Consider the following 18,548-nt stretch of genomic DNA (forward strand, 5'->3'; position numbering starts at 1 on the left):
CAAATGTCTTCTTTTTTTTCTGTGCTATTCGTGATCCATCATTAGACACAGCGGGACCCATCTTGCACACACCTTCCAATATCCAAGAGTGCGCACAACTGCATCCACACTTCCTTTGCTGATTGACAGATTCAGCACCAACAGCCAAGACGTAATGCGTTTGCCCTCGCGCATTACATCAGCTCGCCGCAACATGTCAGGTGTGACAGCCGTGGATGGTCTCCACAACCACTGCAATTCGTGGAGCTCCGCCGAACCGCCTTCTGATGAACTCTATTGATTTATTGATCCATCTTGAACCATTTTTCATGCAATTGATGTCATTTTACATACATTATATAATTACAAAATAAGTCATACATTTTTAACATTCCGAATGGGTAAATATCTTTTATACTGCACATGTTTAGTAGTCACTAAACATAAATGTGTCGTGCAGAATGACAAAAGGAGATACTGTATGTGTAACGCAATACACATGCTAACAAGGGAACCTCCCCATCGCACCCCCCTCAGATTTAGTTATAAGTTGGCACAGTGGATAGACCTTGAAAAACTGAACACAGATCAATCGAGGAAACAGGAAAAAGTTGTGTGGAACTATGAAAAAAATAAGAAAACATACAAACTGAGTAGTCCATGTGTAAGTAAGGTCAGGAGCGCCGTGGTCTCGCGGTTTGCGTGAGCAACTGTTGGAACTAGAGGTCCTTGGTTCAAGTCTTCCCTCGAGTGAAAATTTTATTTTTTTTATTTTCAGACGATTATTATCTGACAATCTCTGTTTTCATCGCTTTTTTGGGAGTGATTATCACATCCACAAGAAAACCTAAATCAGGCAAGGAAGAAGAATCTTTTTACCCATTCGCCAAGTGTACAAGTTAGGTGGGTCGACAACATATTCCTGTCATGTGACGCACATGCCGTCACCAGTGTCGTATAGAATATATCAGACGTTTTTTTCCTGTGAAGGAATCGGTTGACCTATGACCTGGCGATCAAATGTTTTCGGTTCCCATTGGAGAGGCACGTCCTTTCGTCTGCTAATCGCACGGTTTTGCGGTGCGGTCGCAAAACAGAGTAAACTTATTACAGTGAACAGAGACGTCAATGAACGAACGGACAGATCATAACTTTGCGAAAATAAAAAAAGTAAACTTTTCACACGAGGGAAGACTTGAACCAAGGACCTCTCATTCCGCAGCTGCTCACGCTAACCACGGGACCACGGCGCTCCTAGGCTCAGACTCCCCTTGATGTTGCTGATCTTGCTCATTGACTACTCAGTTTGTATATTTTGCTTATTTTTTCATAGTTCCACACAACTTCATCCTGTTTTCTCGATTGATCTGTGTTCAGTTTTTCAAGGCCTATCCACTGCGCCAACTTACAACTAAATCTGAGGGGGGTGCGATGGGGAGGTTCCCTTGTAAGAAAAACATTTTAAATGGTTCAAATGGCTCTGAGCACTATGGGACTCAACTGCCGAGGTCATTAGTCCCCTAGAACTTAGAACTACTTAAACCTAACTAACCTAAGGACATGACACACATCCATGCCCGAGGCAGGATTCGAACCTGCGACCGTAGCGGTCTTGCGGTTCCAGACTGCAGCGCCTTTAACCGCACGACCACTTCGGCCGGCAAAAACATTTTAACAAATATAAAATGAGACAGATTTAATACATGTTAACCACAGGGGAAAATGCATTATGTAAATAAAGCACAACAGCATGGTACAATAACATTTTCAGAAGAACTTATGTAATAGGGTGGTCATGTCATACAGCAGTCACCTTCCGTGCCCCCCCCCCTCCCCTCCCCCCCCTTCCCCCCTCGCGCAACTAACTGCACTTCTGTCGACAGCAGATGCTCCATAGACTTCGCACAAATGATTGTGAATATTCCCCACAGTTCCTTTCTCTGCAGTTAGAAATTCAGTCACCACACGTTCTTTGTAACGTACATCACCTTCAGACGCCGTTTAGAATCTCTCCTGCAGCTACGCTATCTGTCGGAAGTGATAAAAACTTGGCTTTCACTCCGGAGACTTCAACTAATATATACATAAAGTTTCGCATTCGTAGCATTGTTTTCTGCTGAGAAATAAATGCCATGCATTACTTTCTGGACAACACTCATATATATCCCGTTCATCTTCACTCTTGACCTTATTACATCGATATAAGTAAGATATCTGGCGAAATATATCAACATTATCGAAAGATGCTTTCCTCCAATTACATTTCGCACCTGTTTTTCTTTCCGAAATTATTTCTTCTGCATTCTTTATGTATTCACTCCCTTGAACACAGGCTCTTTCAATGACCTCACTTTTGTATTCAACTTCATTCCTCACACCACTCTTTCGTTTCGTGGTCTTCTCCACTATCACAGAGCTTTAAGATAAAGCTATCAACGTGCACCTTGTAATCACACAAGACCAAGAATCTTCCGTTCTGTCTGAAAGACAGCCAACTCTTCATTAGTGACGAATATTATTACTTGAATAAACAGACCACACAGCACTGCCAACAGAATCAGCAGTGTTGCCACATGAAGATCAGAAACACCAGAATGCAGATTTACGTGGTTTATAAACTTACCACACACAAAAAACATAAGACACCTAGATTCTCGAACATATTCTCAGTTCGAATATAATGAATTTCCTTGAGAGAGAGAAGTTGCTGTCCATGCATCAGCACGGCTTTAGAAAGCATCGCTCCTACGAAACGCAACTCGCCCTTTTTTGCACATGATATCTTGCGAACCGTGGATGAAGGGTATCAGACGGATGCCATATTCCTTGACTTCCGGAAAGCGTTTGACTCGGTGCCCCACTGCAGACTCCTACCTAAGTTACGAGCATATGGGATTGGTTCCCGAATATGTGAGTGGCTCGAAGACTTCTTAAGTAATAGAACCCAGTACGTTGTCCTCGATGGTGAGTGTTCATCGGAGGTGAGGGTATCATCTGGAGTGCCCCAGGGAAGTGTGGTAGGTCTGCTGTTGTTTTCTATCTACATAAATGATCTTTTGGATAGGGTGGATAGCAATGTGCGGCTGTTTGCTGATGATGCTGTGGTGTACGGGAAGGTGTCGTCGTTGAGTGACTGTAGGAGGATACAAGATGACTTGGACAGGATTTGTGATTGGTGTAATGAATGGCAGCTAACTCTAAATATAGGTAAATGTAAATTAATGCAGATGAATAGGAAAAAGAATCCCGTAATGTTTGAATACTCCATTAGCAGTGTAGCGCTTGACACAGTCACGTCGATTAAATATTTGGGCGTAACATTGCAGAGCGATATGAAGTGGGACAAGCATGTAATGGCAGTTGTGGGGAAGGAGGATAGTCGTCTTCAGTTCATTGGTAGAATTATGGAAGATGTGGTTCATCTGTAAAGGAGACCGCTTATAAAACACTAATACGACCTATTCTCGAGTACTGCTCGTTTGGGATCCCTATCAGGTCGGATTGAAGGAGGACACAGAAGCAATTCAGAGGCGGGCTGCTAGATTTGTTACTGGTAGGTTTGATCATCACGCGAGTGTCACGGAAATGCTTCAGGAACTCGGGTGGGAGTCTCTGGAGGAAAGGAGGTGTTCTTTTCGTGAATCGCTACTGAGGAAATTTAGAGGACCAGCATTTGAGGCTGACTGCAGTACAATTTTACATGCCGCCAACTTATATTTCGCGGAAAGACCACAAAGATAAGGGAGGTTAGGGCTCGTACAGAGGCATATAGGCAGTCATTTTTCCCTCGTTCTGTTTAGGAGTGGAACAGGGAGAGAAGATGCTAGTTGTGGTACGAGGTACCCTCCGCCACGCACCGTATGGTGGATTGCGGAGTATGTATGTAGATGTAGATGGAAATTACGTCGTTTCTACACAGAAGGCCTGGACATAAATAACCCATTTTGTGTAAAATGTTGAATTACGATGTTTCTAAGATGACCGATAGAATTATGTGAATCTGTCCTATGACTTGCGCTTCTTCCCAGTGGGTAACTACTTTTCGTTGCCCGATCGATCTACGATAAACTCCTACTACAGTATGGAATCAACAGCTGCCTTACAGACCATAACTGTTGCAAAGTGATTGCAATGTGTGTGTGTGTGTGTGTGTGTGTGTGTGTGTGTAGCTAAGCGACGGAAAGGACAGAACTTTGCTCAGCGTACCCATCCGATGACAAATGAAGCTGTAGCTTCCATATGGCGGAAAGCAGTGGCGACGAATTTTCGCTATCACTCCGCCGCGCGACGATGTATCAAGGGGAACACATGGGCGTCCCATGTGCCACACTCCCGCTGATAAAACCCCCGGCCGTTGTGACAAATGTTCGCTCTTCTCCGCTAACGGCCGACCCCTGCCCCGTTTAGAAAATGAAAAACGTTGCGGCGGTACTTCCGAAGATGCAGCTAACGCCGGCTCAGAGATAAAACCCTACACGGTAATTTTAGGTCAAGAAGAATTTCCAAAACTTTTCTCTTTTGATCACTGACGTAATGGTGATGCCTGCTGTTACGTCACTTCTCGTCGCGCAGTTCTTTACAGCGTTATCCGTGGTCATATATTCATTGTTTTCGATGTAATTTTAAAAATTTTGCTTGTCTGCAAGAAAAAATACTGCCTCTTCTGTCTCGTCAGAATTTTTAAATCGTATGGATTTATCTATTGTTTCGTTTAATGTATATACACTACTGGCCATTAAAATTGCTACACCAAGAATAAATGCAGATAATAAAAGTGTATTCATTGGACAAATATATTATACTACAACTGACATTACATTTTCACACAAATCAAATGGTTCAAATGGCTCTGAGCACTATGGGACTTAACACGTGAGGTCATCAGTCCCCTAGACGTAGAACTACTTAAACCTAACCAACCTAAGGACATCACACACATCCATGCCCGAGGCAGGATTCCAATTTGCGACCGTAGCGGTCGCGCGGTTCCAGACTGAAGCGGCTAGAACCGCTCAGCCACACAGGCCGGCCATTTTCACACAATTGGTGTGCATAGATCCTGAGAAATTAGTACCTCTGGCCGCAATAACGTTCTTGATACACATGGTCATTGAGTCCAACAGAGCTCGGATGGCGTGTATAGGTACAGCTGCCCGTGCAGCTTCAACACGATACCACAGTTCATCAAGAGTAGTGACTGGCGTATTGTTACGAGCCAGTTGCTCGGCCACCATTGACCAGACGTCTTCAATTGGTGAGAGATCTGGAGAATGTGCTGGCCAGGGCACCAGTCGAACATTTTCTGTATCCGAAAAGGCCCGTATAGGACCTGCAACATGCGGTCGTGCATTATCCTGCTGAAGCTTAGGGTTTCGCAGGGATCGAATGAAGGGTAGAGCCACGTAACCTCCACTGTTCAAAGTGTCGCCAATACGAACTATAAGTGACCGAGACGTGTAACCAATGGCACCCCATAGCATAACGCCGGGTGATACGCCAGTATGGCGATGACGCTTCCAATGTGAGTTCGCCGCGATGTCGCCAAACACGGATGCGACCATCATGATGCTGAAAACAGAACCTTGATTCATCCGAAAAAATGACGTTTTGCCATTCGTGCACCCAGATTCGTCGTCGAGTACACCATCGCAGGCGCTCCTGTCTGTGATGCAGCGTCAAGGGTAACCGCAGCCATGGTCTGCGAGCTGATAGTCCATGCAGCTGCAAACGTCGTCGAACTGTTCGTGCAGATGGTTGTGGTCTTGCAAACGTCCCCATCTGTTGACTCAGGGATCGAGACGTGGCTGCACGATCCGTTACAGCCGTGCGGATAAGATGCCTGTCATCTCGACTGCTAGTGATGCGAGGCCGTTGGGATCCAGCACGGCGTTCCGTATTACCCTCCTGAACCCACCGATTCCATATTCTGCTAACAGTCATTGGATCTCGACCAACGCGAGCAGCAATGTCGCGATACGATAAACCACAATCGCGATACGCTACAATCCGACCTTTATCAAAGTCGGAAAAGTGATGGTACGCATTTCTCCTCCTTACACGAGGCATCACAACAACGTTTCACCAGGCAACGCCGGTTAACTGCTGTTTGTGTATGAGAAATCGGTTGGAAGCTTTCCTCATGTCAGCAAGTTGTAGGTGTCGCCACCGGCGCCAACCTCATGTGAATGCTCTGAAAAGCTAATAATTTGCATATCACAGCATCTTCTTCCTGTCGGTTAAATTTCGCGTCTGTAGCATGTCATCTTCCTGGTGTAGTAATTTTAATGGGCAGTAGTATATTTTTTTTAAGTTGATACTGATTTTGCTGGCCGAGGTTACCTGTAGGGCTTTTTATTACATTATACAGTTTGTTGTCTTTCAGATAATTCACATAGTTAAAGTTCTACTTCTGACTTTCCTGACACATACACATACACATACACATACATTACATACGGGGTCTTTCCTTAAGTGCGGTTAAATATTTAACAGGATACGGTCTGCCCCACTGGACAATTTGAGGTAGGGAAACTGGGATCGGAGAAGCCAGCCTAAGGAAATAACAGAAACAAAATGACATTACTTTTTAATTTACATTAATTACAGTTAACTGTCGTCCCGAAAGCTGAGTGGGCAGCGGGGCTGTCTGTCATGCCAAGGGGCCCGGGTTTGATTCCCGGGTGGGTCGGAGATTTTCTCCGCTCAGGGACTGGGTGTTGCGTTGTCCTCATTATCATTTCATCATCATCAGTGGAAGGCAACGGTAGACCACCACTGGAATCACTTCCCTAGACGCTCATGCGGTGGACCTCTCTGACGAGGCTTCCCCCATGATAAGACCTGCCGTACGGCAGAACACACCGTTAAAAGTAAATAAATAAAAAATAAAAAAAAAGTTAACTGCAAGTACCATCGCTGAGGCAATGAGCGTGCCATTTCTACAGTATCTTAGTATCTTACAAAATGTGCTGAAACTGACCCCCATCAACCTCAATGCAAGCGTGACATCAGTGAACAAGATTCTGACTGACCCTGACAAATATACCTGGTGTGTCTCGAATCGCATTACAGGCAGCTACAATTCTGGCAACTAATTCCGTCTCCGTATCCATTGGGGCGTCATACACAAGTGACTTCAGATGTCCCCATAGGAAATAATGAAGGTGATTCAGGTGAGGTGACCTCGCAGACCATAGTATAGTACCTCTCCTTCCAATCCAGCGACCAGGAAACACAGCACTGAGATGGTTTTGGACATCCTCGCTGAGGGAGACGGTGCACCACCATGTTGTATCCACATCCTCTGACGAACACCCAAGGGTACGTTCTTGAACAACACAAGTAGACCTCTTTGCACGAACCTCTAGCACAGTTGGCCAGTCAGACGGCCAGACAGAAGATATGGTTCAATGAGATTGTAGCCTACAATACCGTCCCACATATCCAGATCAAAACGTTCAAATGGTTCAAATGGCTCTGAGCACTATGGGACTTCTGAGGTCATCAGTCCCCTGGAACTTAGAACTGCTTAAACGTAACCAACCTAAGGACATCACACACATCCATGCCCGAGGCAGCATTCGAACCTGCGACCTTAACGGTCGCCGGCCGAAGTGGCCGTGCGGTTAAAGGCGCTGCAGTCTGGAACCGCAAGACCGCTACGGTCGCAGGTTCGAATCCTGCCTCGGGCATGGATGTTTGTGATGTCCTTAGGTTAGTTAGGTTTAAGTAGTTCTAAGTTCTAGGGGACTAATGACCTCAGCAGTTGAGTCCCATAGTGCTCAGAGCCATTTTTGAACCTTAACGGTCGCGCGGTTCCGGACTGTAGCGCCTAGAACCGCTCGGCCACTCCGGCCGGCGAGCAAAACTTACTTAATGGTGTGACTCTACTGCACCGTGAGGGTTTTGTTCATCCCACACATGGCTATGCCTGCTGTTCGAAATACCCTGACGATCACATGTGGCCTCGTTTGTAAACAGCGCATTTGGAGGTAATCTGGTCGATCAGTCCATTGTTGAAGCAACCACTGACACAATGTGACCCTCAGTGCAACGTCAGTCACAGACATTGGATGGACTCGTTGTGGGTGATAAGGGTGTAATTGTTGCTCACGGAGTACTCGCCTCGCACTAGTTAGTATCTGCAGCACCTGTTTCACGTCCAATACGACGAGTACTTGTAGCGGAGTCCTCTGCAACTCGTTACAGCACGTCCTCTTGAAAATTGGGTGTGCGAGTGGTCCCCATGCCTGCCGCATCTGTCGATCGAGAGAAATAAACAGTCGGGACGGATGATGCCTGTTAGGAAACCGTTCCACGCTCGGGCTTCCACCAGCGAGAGCATTCTAACGTCTTCCCCATACGCAAGCTGCATGTCAGTTGGTTCTAAGAAACTGTACCGGTACTACTCCATCGAATTGTACTGTGCGTCTCTGAACAGCACTGAGTAATGAATGGATCTGCCGTTGATTCATAGCATCTTCCGTCATGAGACAATGTAAATACCATACAACAGAGCCACCTTACGGACAAGTAAAAGCCGGCCGCAGTGGCCGTGCGGTTCTAGGCGCTTCAGTTTGGAACCGTGCGACTGGTACGGTCGTAGGTTCGAATCCTGCCTCGGGCATGCATTTGTGTGATGTCCTTAGGTTAGTTAGGTATAGGTAGTTCTAAGTTCTAGGCGACTGATGACCTCAGATGTTAAGTCCCATAGTGCTCAGATTTAATCTGGACAAGTAAAGTAAACAAAACCTGCATCATGACTTCCCAGTGATCGGGGCCGTCCTTCTTGTTTCCGTGCAGCAAATGAAGAATGTACATGTAAATAAACAGCACAGTACGTTTAAACTTATGTGCATGTTAGTTGTAAATAGCCCAATGGCCTTGCAGCAGTGGTAACACCGGTTCCCGTCAGATCACCGAAGTTACGCGCTGTCGGCTTGGGCTAGCACTTGGATGGGTGATCATGCGATCTGCCGAGCGCCGCCGGCAAGCGAGGTGCACTCAACCCTTGTGAGGCAAATTGAGGAGCTACTCGATCGAGAAGTTGCGGCTCAGGTCTCGCAAATTGACATACGGCTGCGAAAGCGGTGTGCTGACCACATGCCCCTCCATATCCGCATCCAGTGATGCCTGTGGGCTGAGGATGACACGGCGGTCTGTTCGAGAGGAGTTTAGTTTTAGTTGTAAATAAACTGGAGACACAGTGGTAGACAAGGTTACTTCTGTATTTCCTTAAGCTAGGTTCTCTGACCTACCTCAAATTGTTCAGTGGTTCAAATGGCTCTGAGCACTATGGGACTCAACTGCTGAGGTCATTAGTCCCCTAGAACTTAGTAGTTAAACCTAACTAACCTAAGGACATCACAAACATCCATGCCCGAGGCAGGATTCGAACCTGCGACCGTAGCGGTCTTGCGGTTCCAGACTGCAGCGCCTTTAACCGCACGGCCACTTCGGCCGGCTTGTTCAGTGGGGCATCTCCTATGTCCTGTTACATTTTTGCACGCTCGTACAGAAACACTATGTATGCACTGTGTGGTCAAAAGTATCATGATGCCTGTTAGTGAACATTAATGTGTAGTGCCGGCCGGTGTGGCCGTGCGGTTAAAGGCGCTTCAGTCTGGAACCGCGTGACCGCTACCGTCGCAGGTTCGAATCCTGCCTCGGGCATGGATGTGTGTGATGTCCTTAGGTTAGTTAGCTTTAATTAGTTCTAAGTTCTAGGCGACTGATGACCTTAGAAGTTAAGTCGCATAGTGCTCAGAGCCATTTGAATGTGTAGTGTGTCCACCCTTGGCCTAAAATGACCGCCTAAACTCTGCTGGGAACACTTTCAGTGAGGAAATTCGAGTTTTGTGGTAAGTCCCTTGGGATCAAATTACTGAGGTCATCGGTCCCTAGGCTTACACACTACTTAATGTAAAACTAACTTACGCTAAGGACAACACACGCACCCATGCCCGAGGGAGGACTCGAACATGTGATGGGGGGGAGGGGGGGGGCAGAGAGGAGCCGCCGCGCGAACCGTTACAAGGCGCCTAGACCATGCGGCTATACCGTGCGGCTTTTGAGCGTGGAGTCTGAATATCTGCGGCGTAACAGCAGCCCATTCCTCTTCAAGTCATCAAGAACTGAAACCAAGGAAGGCAGTGGTATTGGACGTTGGGGTCTATGGTGAAGTCGACGTTCCATGTCATCTCAGCGGTGTTCCTTTGGGATGAAGGCAGGATTATGGACAGGCCAGTCCATATCAGGAATGTTTTTGTCCCCAGCCAGTGCCCCACACATGCTGCTGTATGACAGGGTGCGCTCTCACGCTGGTGTAGTCGGTCTTGCCGATATGTTTACTATATGCAATATTCACTGAAGCGCCAAAGAAACTGGTAAAGGCATGCGTATTCAAATAAAGAGCTGTATATAAACCGACAGAATGTGGCGGTGCGGTCGGGAACGGCTTTATAAGGCAAGTGTCTGGCGCAGTTGCTAGATTGCTTACTGCTGCTACAATGGCAGGTTATTAGGAAGTGAGTTTGAACGTGGTGCTATAGTCGGCACCCTAGCGATAGGAAACAGCATCTCAGAGGTGGCGATGAAGTGGCGATTTTCCTGTATTGCCATTTCACGAGTATACCGTAACTATCATGAGTCCGGTGAGACATCAAATCTCCGACATCGCTGCGGCCGGAAAAAGATCTGCAAGAACGATACCAATGATGACTGAAGAGACTCGTTCAACATGACATAAGTGCAACCCTTTTGCAAACTGCTGCAGACTTCAATGCTGGACCACCAACAACTGTCAGCAAGTGTACCATTCAACGAAAAATCGTCAATGTGGAATGCCGGAGTGGAAGGCCCATTCGTGTGCCCTTGATGACTCGCCTGGGACCATCAGCATCGACGTTGGATTGTTGATGGCTAGAAACATGTTGCCTGGTCAGACAAGTCTCGTTTCAAATCATATTGAGCGGATGGGAGTGTACGGATATGGAGACAACCTCATGAACCTATGGACACTCTGTAGTGGTGTGAGGCGTGTGCAGTTGGAGTGATACAGCACACCTGATACATCTACATATGAGTGTAACAGTGACACGTACATGACCATTCTGTCTGACCACCTGCAGCCTTTGATGTCCATTGTGCATTCCGACGGACTTGGGCAATTCTAGCAGGACAATGCGACACCCCACATGTCCAGAATCGTTACATAATGGCTCCAGGAAAACGTTTGCGAGTTTAAACACTTCCGATGGCTAGCCAACTCCCCAGATACGAACATTATTGAGCATATCTGGGATGCCCTGCGACATGCTGTTCAGAAGAGATCTCCAGCCCCTAATACTCTTACTGATGTATGGATAGCCCTGCAGAATTCATGGTGTCAATTCTCTCCAGGAGTATGTCAGACAATAGTCGATTCCATGTCACACAAGCGTCACTTCTGTGTACTCGTGGGGGCCCTATATGATTTGGGCAGGTGTACCAGTTACTTTGGCTCTTCATTGCATAGGACGGTAATATGTGTTCATACCTTTCAGTACTCAGCATTTTGTTGACCACAATAATGGGACCACATCCTAACCCTAACATCACCTTTTCCATACTCCACTGTTGGCATTACACATGATGACAAGAAGCGTTCTCCAGCCATTCAAATACAAACCCTTCCACTGTATTGCTGCAGGGTATAGCGTGATTCATCACTCCGAATAACTCATTTCCAGTCGTCACTCTTTACACCACCTCGCTCAGCACTGACTACAGAAATACGTGATATAGGAGTTGCTGCTCCACCACTGTGTCCCAGCCTTTCACCACCCTACACACAGACATTTTGCTACGTGGACTGTTTATAGCACTGTAGAACTTATGAGTAATTCGTTCCTCAGATTTCTTGCATTTGTTTTAGAACCATCATCTGCAGGTGTCGACAGTTGCTGTCCGTTAGTGCAGGAGATCTGCCTCGCGTAGGTATAGTGGTTGTTGTTTCACCCTCTCCACAACACAATCACGACAGCAGCATACGACCTGGGCAGCTTTGGGGGAGCTGAAATGTTCCCCATCGATTTTTCGGACGACGTCCAGCTGCCGAGTACACTCTTTCTTTCCTGATGTACGCGAAAGACTACAAGTGAAACGTGTCAACCCCAGCTGGGGGATAGTCCATTTCCTGACAGGCCACAGGCTGTAACAGGTACATTTAAACCGTATGGGACTAACGATGGAGTATGCGTATGCAGAGAAACTGGGACACCAGAACATGTCACACTGCTGTGCAACATGGTAGCACAAGTGAGACCTATACAGAACAACAATGACCTCGCCAGAATAACACATAATCCTGATGACTGGAACACAATAAATAGCGCAGCCGATATTGCATCAAACACTTTGCACAAAGAATACAAGCGCCAAAACCCATATGAGAGGACCAAAACACGACCACAGATTCCGAAACCGAGGAAGGAACACTAAGTAAATATGCCTCAGAAGGGATCAACATGTTAGGGATCAAAACCAACAATGCATGACACTGCATGCCACAACACAGTCACAAGCAACACAACAATCATAAAACAATAAACCCTGGCACCATGTACTAAGACTGTAGTAATGAGGTAATGACACTTGTGAGGAGAGGGCTCGAAGAACTTTTATTCTGAGGCTCCTCCCCCCCAGTGACATCCTGCATAGTGTTTATACTGCACACAAGTAGTAATGTACTGCTCGTCTCCATTCAAAGCTACAGACAATGAATTTTATGTATCAGTAATGTATTAAGTTATTTAAGGAATAATGCATTCAAGTAGTAATGAACTATATTTTATTTCTACTAACAAATTATAAACATAGTGTATTTCTCATGTAAAGCTAAAATTCATGTATTCCATGTATGAAGTGCTCAATCAGTATTTAACCTGTATAATCTGTGTAAACATACATTAGCCCAAACCATTTCAGATGAAAATAGCTTGAGGTTGTACTAAGACCTTCTCATCTGAAATAGGTAGAAATAGGTCATTATCAACCAACATGAACTTAGACTGTATTACACATCCAAATACATCACTAACCTCGACAAATTATTTTCACCACACTCATTGTATTACATTTTCTTTTTGTTTTTTCAATTTTTCTTTGACTTTTGTGTTATATTAATTATATTCTCATCAAATAGGTAGTAACAAATTATATGGAATCATTTTAACAATTGTTAAGCATTCATTTAGCTGTAACCTCAGAGAAATCTGTGTATATTATGTTCTTCATATTATTTTTTTTAAAAAAACAGCATTAACAACTGTATACTAATAACATTGTAACAATAAGAAGTCTTTGCTGTTAGATTCAGAAGCATCTGACACACCTTACATTTCAAGCCAGTGGGTTACCCTGTATTCTTAATGAAATAAATAAATAAATACACAAATAGTCACTCAGCTCCTTTGAGCCATCCACTTTACTGTTAGCCTTTCTCTGCACTTCCTTTACGATTTCAGCGAAAAATGTTTTGATTATAAAGTAAAATAATGAGGAAAACACAAGACACTGAAATCAACAGTAATTCGGCTTTTCAGTATCAACAAACGTAATTTTTTATTTTTAAGTATGTGTATGCAAAGTGGTATTAGATACGGATGAAGTCAGTATCTGAATTTTACGCATGTGCTTGGCAGAGCATGATAGCAACGCACACAAAAGAGCGAAAGAAACTAGCACACCTGCCTAATATCGTGTCTGTTCCCCTGCAAGCAAGCAGAAGTGCCGCAATGCGACGAGATAAATGTCTGAAGTGCTGCTGCAGGGAACTGACACAAAGGAAACCTGCAGGGCTCTCTACGAATCCGGAAGAGCACGAGCGAGTGGAGTTCTCCTCTGAACACCACACTGCGAGGCATCCCAGATACGCTCAATAATGTTCATGTCTGGGCAGTTTGGTGGCCAGTGGAAATGTTTAAACTCAGGCGAGTGTTCCTGGAGCCACACTGTAACAATTCTGAACGTGTCGTGCTGGAATCGCCCAAGTCTGTTGGAATGCACAGTGGACACGAATGGATGCAGGTAGTGAGACGGGATCCCATATCCAACTGCACACACCCTGGAGCACTACAGAAGCTCCACCAGCTTGAACAGTCACCTGCTGACATGCGTGGTCCATGGACTCATGAAGTTGTCTCCCGAACACACCCGTCTGCTTGCTACAATCTGAAACCAGATTCGTCCGAGCAGGCAACATTTTTCCAGTTAACAACAGTCCAATTTTGGTGTTGATGGGCCCAGGCGAAATATAAAGCTCTGTGTTGTGCAGTCATTAAGGCTACACGGGTCGATCTTTGGACGTGTTTTTATAAAACAGATCTGAAGATGTCATTATAGACCGAAACCGGTACTCTAATGACAAATATTTGTTCCCGTAGACGCGAAGTAAAAGAAATTTATCATACAAGGTGTACATTAAGTCCGGGAACACTTTCAATTGTTTATTGCGCAAGAACTAAACATTGTACAGATGTCATACATACTGCATTTTAAAGAGGAACTCTGATAGTTTTTGTACAAACATTCGATATGCGGACCATGAGTGACCTGGCAGACATCAATACGGTAATGGAATTCTTGCCATACCCGTCCCAGCATGGCAACGTCGACTGTGGCAGTCGCTTCCCGTTTTTTCTCCCGGAGCTTTGCTACATCACATGGTAGAGGCGGTACACACACCAGATCTTTAATGTGTCCCCACAGAGTGGCCGAGCGGTTCTAGGCGCTTCAGTCTGGAACCGCGCGATCGCTACGGTCGCAGGTTCGAATCCTGCCTCGGGCATGGGTGTTGTGTGATGTCCTTAGGTTAGTTAGGTTTAAGTAGTTCTAAGTTCTAGGGGACTGATGACCTCAGAAGTTGAGTCCCATGGTGCTCAGAGCCATTTGAACCATTCATTTTTGAACGCTTCTCAATGCCGGGCACAAGCAACTCGACGTAACGAATTTGTTGTGCCAGTGGTGAATGGCCTTCCGTGTTGGTGGCTTCTTACCGTACTTGGTCCTAAACACCCGTTGAACAGCTGTAGTAAACTTGTTTTTGTCGAACTCCAACACACAGAAAGCTCGCTCCGAGGCTCAACCCGCCATGGTTGCGACTAGCACTGAGTATCGGCAAATTACCAAACTACGCTATGGAACAACAACTTGCAGGGTTTCTCTTCAAAATGACATATGTATGATATCTGTACAATGTTTGGTTCTTGTGCAATAAATAATTGAAAGTGTTCCCATATATATATATATATATATATATATATATATATATATATATACAGGGTGTTACAAAAAGGTACGGCCAAACTCTCAGGAAACATTCCTCACACACAAAGAAAGGAAAGATGTTATGTGGACATGTGTCCGGAAACGCTCAATTTCCGTCTTAGAGCTCATTTTAGTTTCGTCCTTCCACCTACGCTCAATGGAGCACGTTACCATGATTTCATACGGGATACTCTACCTGTGCTGCTAGAACATGTGCCTTTACAAGTACGACACAACATGTGGTTCATGCACGATGGAGCTCCTGCACATTTCAGTCGAAGTGTTCGTACGCTTCTCAACAACAGATTCGGTGACCGACGGATTGGTAGAGGCGGACCAATTCCGTGGCCTCCACGCTCTCCTGACCTCAACCCTCTTGACTTTCATTTATGGGGGCATTTGGAAGCTCTTGTCTACACAACCCCAGTACCAAATGTAGAGACTCTTCGTGCTCGTATTGTGGACGGCTGTAATTCAATACGCCATTCTCCAGGGCTGCATCAGCGCATCAGGGATTCCGTGCGACGGAGGGTGGATGCACGTATCCTCGCTAACGGAGCACATTCTGAACATTTCCTGCAACAAAGTGTTTGAAGTCACGCTGGTACGTTCTGTTTCTGTGTGTTTCCATTCCATGATTAATGTGATTTGAAGAGAAGTAATAAAATGAGCTCTAACATGGAAAGTAAGCGTTTCCGGACACATGTCCACATAACAAATTTTCTTTCTTTGTGTGTGAGGAATGTTTCCTGAAAGTTTGGCCGTACCTTTTTGTAACAACCTGTATATATATATATATATATATATATATATATATGAAGGTCTTGTTTCAATAGTATTAGTCCATCCTTGTTCATATTGAGATACAGAGTCCGAAAGTTAGATGAACGCTGAAAAATCTGCAGTTGAGATACCAGAAATATTCAAGCCTATGCCTTCTTGCTAGAGATGAAACTTTCTTTCTGTTTGTTTGACTTATTCATTTCAGAAGCGTTATAGACAGAAAAGTGGAGATAATGGACTCGAACCACTATTGAAAGAAGCCCTTCGTATATATATATATATATATATATATTACCAAAGGTCTATGAAAGATCGCGGTCAACGCACTTGAAATTTCTATACGATCCCCTAACGAATATTTGGACAAACATAAGCTAAATATTTTCCACTATACGTATTATGTAAATAGGTAAAGCAAAAACGTTGTTACCAAACATCTCGAAAAGTATTTGACCGATTTCCTTCAAAGTTTTTGGCCGACTTACTTCAAATATCTATGTTCAGATGAGACAATGGAGAATATTAATGAAATATTAAACGACTAGCAAACGAAATATGTTGTGATACAATAACTGTAATCCCTATCACGACAGTAAATTACAACGGGAGTACTCTTCTTGCAGATAGTACCGCCAGACGTCGCTGGACCGTAGGACATGGAAAAGATCCAGAATTTGACAGGAACATTATCGCAAACCCTTATTTATTGGTTAGTTCCCGTTGTTACATACGCAGTGGAACAAGGCTCGCTGTGAAGAAGCTACTGCCGAACGCAATAGAGGCAGACATCTTGACAGAGTAGGCTGCAGCTGAAGACGTGTTCATCCCTCGCATTCCATTGATACCCAGTGATCTAAATATGGCCTTTGATTTAAAGGGATTGCTCTTTCTCATGCGGCTTGCACTCACTGTGACTAGTACATCTACATTTATACTCCGCAAGCCACCCAGCGGTGTGTGGCGGAGGGCACTTTACGTGCCACTGTCATTGACTCCCTTTTCTGTTCCAGTCGCGTATGGCTCGCGGGAAGAACGACTGTCTGAAAGCCTCCGTGCGCGCTCTAATCTCTCTAATTTTACATTCGTGATCTCCTCGGGAAGTATAAGTAGGGGGAAGCAATATATTCGATACCTCATCCAGAAACGCACCCTCTCGAAACCTGGCGAGCAAGCCACACCGCAATACAGAGCGCCTCTCTTGCAGAGTCTGCCACTTGAGTTTGTTAAACATCTCCGTAACGCTATCACGCTTACCAAATAACCCTGTGACGAAACGCGCCGCTCTTCTTTGGATCTTCTCCATCTCCTCCGTCAACCCGACCTGGTACGGATCCCACACTGATGAGCAATACTCGAGTATAGGTCGAACGAGTGTTTTGTAAGCCACCTCCTTTGTCGATGGACTACATTTTCTAGGGACTCTCCCAATGTATCTCAACCTGGCACCCGCCTTACCAACAATTAATTTATATGTTCATTCCAATTGAAATCGTTCGGTGCGCATACTCCCAGATATTTTAAAGAAGTAACTGCTACCAGTGTTTGTTCCGCTATCATATAATCATACAGTAAAGGAACCTTCTTTCTATGTATTCGCATTGTCTATGTTAAGGGTCAGTTGCCACTCCCTGCACCAAGTGCCTATCCGCTGCAGATCTTCCTGCATTTCGCTGCAATTTTCTAATGCTGCAATTTCTCTGTATACTACAGCATCATCCGCGAAAAGCCGCACGGAACTTCCAACACTATCTACTAGGTCATTTATACATATTGTGAAAAGCAATGGTCCCATAACACTCCCCTGTGGCACGCCAGAGGTTACTTTAACGTCTGTAGACGTCTCTCCATTGAGAACAAAATGCTGCGTTCTGTTTGCTAAAAACTCTTCAGTCCAGCCACACAGCTGGTCTGATATTCCGTAGGCTCTTACTTTGTTTATCAGGCGACAGTGCGGAACTGTATCGAACGCCTTCCGGAAGTGAAGGAAAAGGGCATCTACCTGGGAGCCTGTATGTAATATTTTCAGGGTCTCGTGAACAAATAACGCCGCACAGGGCCGTCACTTTGTGTGGCAGATACTAAACAACCGCCGCAACGTCGGACACGGGAGCTAGTAGTAAATAACGTACACTGAGCCAGAACATTATGACCGCCTACCTAATTAGCCACCTTCTGCACGAATAACAGCGACTACGCTTCGTGGCATGGAAGTAATGAGGCCATGGTAGGTCGCTAGAGAGAGTTAGCACCCCATCTGCACACACAGGTCAGCTAATTCCTGTAAATTACGGGAAGGGGGTCCATGACATCTGATGCCATGTTCAGTCTCATCCCAGATGTTTAGGATCAGCTTCAGACGTGGTGAGTTGAGTGGCCAGCACGTCAATTGGAACCTACTAGTGTGTACCTCGAACCGGTCCATCAGACTACTGGCCTTGAGACATGATGCATTATCTTGCTGAAAAATGCCACTGCCGTCT

Source organism: Schistocerca americana, chromosome 11 (assembly GCF_021461395.2).
Source record: "Schistocerca americana isolate TAMUIC-IGC-003095 chromosome 11, iqSchAmer2.1, whole genome shotgun sequence".
NCBI classification, from domain to species: domain Eukaryota; kingdom Metazoa; phylum Arthropoda; class Insecta; order Orthoptera; family Acrididae; genus Schistocerca; species Schistocerca americana.